At 32.7% G+C, this 6,401-nt stretch overlaps 1 long non-coding RNA gene across 1 annotated transcript; it reads right to left on the minus strand.

Annotated features, from left to right (window-relative positions):
* Positions 1–805: 805 nt before the first annotated feature.
* Positions 806–5,463, minus strand: LOC146995412 (uncharacterized). The gene is made up of 2 exons (XR_015043033.1): positions 3,945–5,463; positions 806–947 (listed from the first exon to the last, which is right to left on the minus strand). It is a non-coding gene; the product is annotated as an uncharacterized LOC146995412 (long non-coding RNA).
* Positions 5,464–6,401: the final 938 nt, after the last annotated feature.

Raw genomic sequence — 6,401 nt, forward strand, 5'->3', positions numbered from 1 at the left:
AATTTAAATCTGCATTTTACGCAACATAGAAAAACTTCAAAAGATCTACTGTTTACCATGCAATTAAGGCATTTTATTCTGCTATCAATTCTACCAATTATTAATTCCATTAAGTATATTCAGTTTACTTTTTCTGCTCAATATATGCAATGTAAAATTTTCCATAAATTTATTAATTCATTTTATTTTGAGGTGAGCTTTTATTCAACTCTCAATGTCAACGAAAATGTTTAGTTCATTTTTTATTCGGTCTCAAAAGAGAAATCAAAATACGTGGATTTATGTACGTGTATTTATGAATCAAAATACATGAGAAATCACAGTGAGAAAAGCACTGCTACCTTAAACTGTGATTATATATAATAAATGCAGTGAATTATAGTTAAAAAATAGTGAAAATATTTATATTTCTGAACTATTTCATATATAACATTTTCAGTTTCGCATATGTGGCAATTTAAGAACTTTTTTACGTATACCAATTTTTTGAAATATCTGCAAATTTTTGTATCTTCAAGGAAAGCTTATTCTTCCACCTTTAGTATATAAGTAATGATAATTTACCAGATAAAATTACTTAATGGGGAATACAGAAAAATATCTAACCACTTACCTTTGTGACTTCATCTGCAAAGAGACTAAAAAAGTAGTTCAGCTAAATCTGCTATAATAAATATTTATAATAATGCTAAATTATGCAATATCTATTAATATGACAAATTTTTGTAAAGCTATTTATTTGGATGAAAAATAAACACATTCAGAAATTTATGGCACTATATTATGATTAACAGAGGAAAAACACTTTTCAAAATTCAAAATAGTTTTTATTAATCCAATTTATCACATTTTATTTGAATTCATGAAAAACAATCTTATATCCATGTATTCTTGTGTATATAAGAACTCTTGATAAATTGGATCTCTGCCATTGCCTTTCACAGCACCTAAAATAAAAAAACACTCACAATTACTATATGTGAATATAATTCATAATTAAATTTAAACAAATGACTATTAGAATGCAAATTAAAGGAAGCATTTAAAATATTTTAACATTTAGTACCTATAAACAGAGTAGCAATTATTTGATTTTTCGATTACAGTAAAATAAACATGGGGGTGCCTTTTAAAATTTTTTATGTCAGAAAATAAACTCAAACCACCAGCTGAACATATGAGCAGTTTTATCAATCAGCCACTGGTAGGTAACCTGGATACCGAATCAACATATAAAGTTGCCAAGATAAAGAGAGAAACAAAATTATGATAATCACATCTTACCTATTCATAAAACTATTTTAAATTTAATGTGTAGGCAAGTTCAAAAAGAGTGAGAATGAATTTATTTTGCAACACAAAGTAAAGTCTTGCAGGAGCAAAAAAAACTTGTCTCGTGAGATTGGCAAGTAAAAAATAATTAACTGCATCTGGTAACATTTATCTGACAACACATAAGTAATTGTTAGCTACATGCAGAAAATAAAATCTGATCAGGGGCGTAGCTAGAGGGGGGCAAGGGGGGGCATCTGTCCCCGGGTGCAGAATCCAAGGGGTGCCAAACTGATGTTAGAACATTTTAGAATTAAATGTTTTCCATCCTTGGCAAGCAGTAGGGGGCGCGAAATCTTCAGTTGTCTCCGAGCGCTGAAAACCCTAGCTATGACTCTGAATCTGATTATGTTAATGCAATTTTAAACTTTTGAATTTAACCGCAGAAATTTACCAAAGAAGTACTTGTAGCAGTAGTAAATGAAGATGTGGCTAATCTTTACTGTATGGTACACCTTGGTTTCTGTCTGAAAAAAAATCGCAAAGTGGTATTGGTTGTTTGTGAAATGTGGAAGCCCATTGCGTCAAATAAGTTTTTCGGTAACCCTAATGTTGATAATGTTGGCGAAAGTAGCCTTTGGGGGGGGGGGGAAACTTTTTTTGTCAATAAAAAGGAGTTATTTCTGCAAATATTGCCAACGTGCTGTGATAAATTTAGTTTTGGGCTACTTTTTTTAATAGTAAACCTTTTGTACGGTCCCAGGTTTTTGGTTCTTACCATTTTTTTCAATTGCTGTGTTTGGTTGCAAGGAAGTGGTATGGTCTTGTATTTTGAACATGCTATTTATTATTTTGGTGTGGGTACCATCGTTTGAGTATGTCTGAGGTGACTAAGAGACGAAAAATTTAATTGAATTGCTTACCTGGAGAATGGTGGTGGGAAGCCTAAACATACGCATGTGAAAAAAAAGGTATGTTAAAAAAATGACGTTTCATTAATTTTTTTGTCTCTGTGTGTTAATTTTTGTTAGAAGATTTGTTGTTTAATGTTTTTATGTTAGGAAATATGTATTTTTGGTAACTTATTCCTCTCTGTTTGTGTATTTTTGGTTGTCTGTGTGTTAAGACAGTGGCGAATTTTTTCTGGTAACTGATATTTTTAACTTTTTGATTTTCTTAAAGTGAAAATAGATCAATGTGTACATGGACAAAGTTAAGGCAGTGCACAATACCCAGTTTGTGCAGTTCTCTGTTTTAATAGGTCGATGTGTACATGGACACAGAGTTTGTGTATGTCTTTGACTTCTTATTTTGGTTTTGTGTAGCGGCCACCTTGAAATTGGTGCCAATCCTCTCAGGTGACGATCTTGATATAAAAAAAAGAAACGATTCGCCAAGGGTTACAGTAGAGTAAATTTTTACCAAAGATGTTCTACCATAATCACCATTTCAGTGGTTTAAACACTAGTGGAGCAGTATGCAGAGATGAAGATTTGAGTTTTGTTTACACAGCATGATGGTTTAGGCACTCCAACCATTACAGTGAACAAAATTATAATAAACATAGCCACAATAATTGTCTATAAATATTGATGTATAACACTGCATTAACTAATATATTTCTTATGCTACTATATACAGAATCCTTAATCGAAGGGAAAATCAGAAGACTGTGCATGCATTTTCCTTTAATTGAAACATGGATTTGACCATACAAATCTCAGTCTTACGGGACATGCCACACTATGCAGATACAGTAAAAAGTGCTTGTGTTGCTTTTATTTGTTAGAGGTATGAAATAAATATACTTCTAGATTTTAATTTTTCCTTTTCTTGTTTTACATTTGGATTACCTATCAAAAGTAAGGAATTTTGATATTATTACAATATCGGAGTTAAAATAACAATTATCGGACATGTTAAAGTAATGAAAATTTTAAATTAGGTTAAAAAGTAACCCTTAATGTGGCATATTTTTGAATTAAACTCTATCGACATTAAAAGCAACAAAACGTCCCTCTTTATTAAAGACTTTAATTAACTAATTTTAAATACGGAGCTATGAATGAATTTTCTCCCTTGCATGTTATAATAACTGAAACAAAATTACTCTGATACAGTCAAAATTCCTAAATGCAAGTACATAAAATTTACTTTAGCAATTTAAAGAGATGAGACACACTGAACACATGAATAAATTTCTATCAAAGAATAATTTATTAAATTTGGCCCGTTCCATAGTAAACTTTAACCATTAGATTACATTATTACACCATGTTATCAGTTTGAAAAGCAAGTCATATGCCAGATCTTGATGTAAAAGAAATGCACAAAATAATATACAGATTATTGAAAAATGATGTATACCAATGTTTATAGATATGATTAAATGTAACAGAAAATTTACTGTCACAACCACATTTTTAAGTGAAATGTATTATTTTAACATTTTACAATATTTAAGGTATGGCATTAAATGCAACATTATGTGCCTGGATATAAGTTAGTAAATTAAAAAAAAATAATAATAATAATCAAAGAATGAATGTCATGAAAAATTTCAAAAACAAGCAGAATTTAATTTAGAAGACCTTTAGACACTTATGATAAATAAATTTGAGGATTCTTCACCCAAAATTAAATTATAATTAACTAAAACCAGTTTGACTGACCTTCTACAAAATCCTTCAGCTGCAATTTTTTCTAGCTTGAAAACCAAATTCTTCTCCACATGGTAATAACATCTTAACCAGTTGAAGTTCCTGCAGAAAGTTTGATAACACAGTAATAGAATTAATAGAATAGAAAAATTAACACAAAAGTATAGAACATCATTTAAACTTAACATTATTACAAATTTTGGTGCTTTCTGACTATCTGCAAAGCTGTGAAAATTGGCAAAATGGTTAGTTTATGGTTCATATCTACTGCTCTGTTCACAAGTAGTAATTCAAATAAGCACTTTATAAGAAACAAGAAATTTTAGGATGCACACACACAAAAATATATACATTGGTCAATATTCACATATTTTTCATCCAATGGAATACTATTCAGAAATAAAGATTAAATATAAAGCATGTAAATACATGCGTGTGGTATGCACATTCATAGTTTGCTATTATCGTGTGCATACTCTTGCTGTTTTAGCATAAGTTGAAGCTGTGAGGGCAGATGATAAGAAAGTATCAGAATTTTTCATGTATAAGAAAAGATTGCCCTGACAATAGTATCTCAATTGTTTAGCACTGACATTTACATAGCACATTAGAAATATATAGTAATATATGTATAATAAAAAGATAATTGCATATTATTAATTCATTTTTTAAATGCCAAACTTTAACAATTCTTTCACATATAATTAAACAGAATTCTTTCACATGAACATCTAAAATCCATTCTTAACTACAGAATAAATAATAAAACCGTGTAAATTTCTTATCAAGCCCATCATTTCCGAAATGTCTACTTCTGAAAGTTCCCAGCATTTCTCAATATATTGTTGCGTGCGTACGGGTTCGTTATGAAATGAATGCACAAGTCCGATGAAAAATGAACAAAAATTTATTATTATCACAACAAAAATGCTTAAATTTTCTCAAATTATCATGCAGTATTACAATATCTCACAGTAGTTATCTTTTAACTACTCAAATGTCCAATAGAACGCAATTAAAAACAGCTAAAGAACGCTAATCCGCGAATTCGCTACAATCAACAAGAGCAGTTTTCTAAACAACAACAAACTAAGCAACTACTACAAACTGAGATGTTTTCCTCCTTTTATAAGATTTTAAAATCACGCGCTAGAATTTTCCAGTACTTTCTCGAAATCAAAAAGAGATATTTATTTAATGCACGCGCTCTTGTAATTTCAATTTTACGGCTTAGCTTTCTTTTAATATTCGTCACGCGCTGCACTGCGCGAGAAATAAAATCATTTAATTTGTAATTGAACTAACATTAGCTTTTTAAATACCAAATTCGTAACACTGCCCCCTTCCCAAGGACTGCACGTCCCGGGCAGTACAATCCCTGGACAGGAAGCTAAACTTACAACTGTGGCATAAATGCATTAATAAGCATTACATTACAATAATAAACAACATGAACAATAAATGCAATACATAAAACAAATCAAATACACATTTAAAAACAAAATGGACCATGGTCTTATACTATTTACAATTATTTACATTATGTACTATGGCCATAATAATGAGCTAACCTGTCGTAATGAACGACTTTAGGTTTAGAGTTCGAAGACTTACGAATCCGAACCACGACGTCATTCAGCCTGTTTAGGACTGTGTACGGCCCATCCCAAGGTGACTGTAATTTCGGACAAAGTCCTTTCCGTCGAGTCGGATTCCACAGCCACACCTTGTCTCCTTCGTGGAATTGATGTTCAGTAGCTCTTGTGTCGTATCGGGTCTTCATCTTCTCCGTCGCCAAGTTGACTCGCTCTCGTGCAAAATTGTGCATCACTTCAAACCGGGCCTGGAGATCTTGAATATATTCCTCAGACGATGAAGGAGCATCCGGAGGGCGGCCAAACAAAAGATCACAAGGCAGACGAAGGTCACGACCGAAGAGCATCTGTGATGGAGAATAGCCGGTAGTCTCGTGGACAGCACTGCGATAAGCCAGTAAAAAGAGTGGTAATTTCTTGTCCCAGTCCTGTTGGTTTCTGGAAACCACTAATGAGAGGTTATTAAGGATGGTTCGATTGAACCTCTCTACCATGCCGTCCGACTGGGGATGCAATGGCGTCGTTTGAGTTTTGTCAATGCCAAGTAGTTTGCATAGTTCTTTGATTACTGCCGAGGCAAAATTCCTTCCCTGATCGGAATGTAACTGAAGAGGCACTCCGAACCTGGAAATCCAGTGCTGTATCATTACCTCAGATACTGTGACTGCCTCTTGATCAGGAATAGGATAAGCTTCAGGCCACTTGGTAAAGTAATCAATGACAACGAGTATGTATTTGTTGCCATCAGCAGTTCGTGGCAGAGGTCCCAGGATGTCAAAGGCGATACGTTCAAAAGGCGCACCTACGTTGTAACGTTGCAGTCTGCCTCGGTTGCGTTTCCTCGGTCCTTTCCGACCTACACAGGCATCGCAAG

The sequence above is a fragment of the Stegodyphus dumicola genome, chromosome 9 (genome assembly GCF_044657685.1).
Source record: "Stegodyphus dumicola isolate Sdum_Otavi_A_Nest chromosome 9, ASM4465768v1".
Classification (NCBI taxonomy): Eukaryota; Metazoa; Arthropoda; class Arachnida; order Araneae; family Eresidae; genus Stegodyphus; species Stegodyphus dumicola.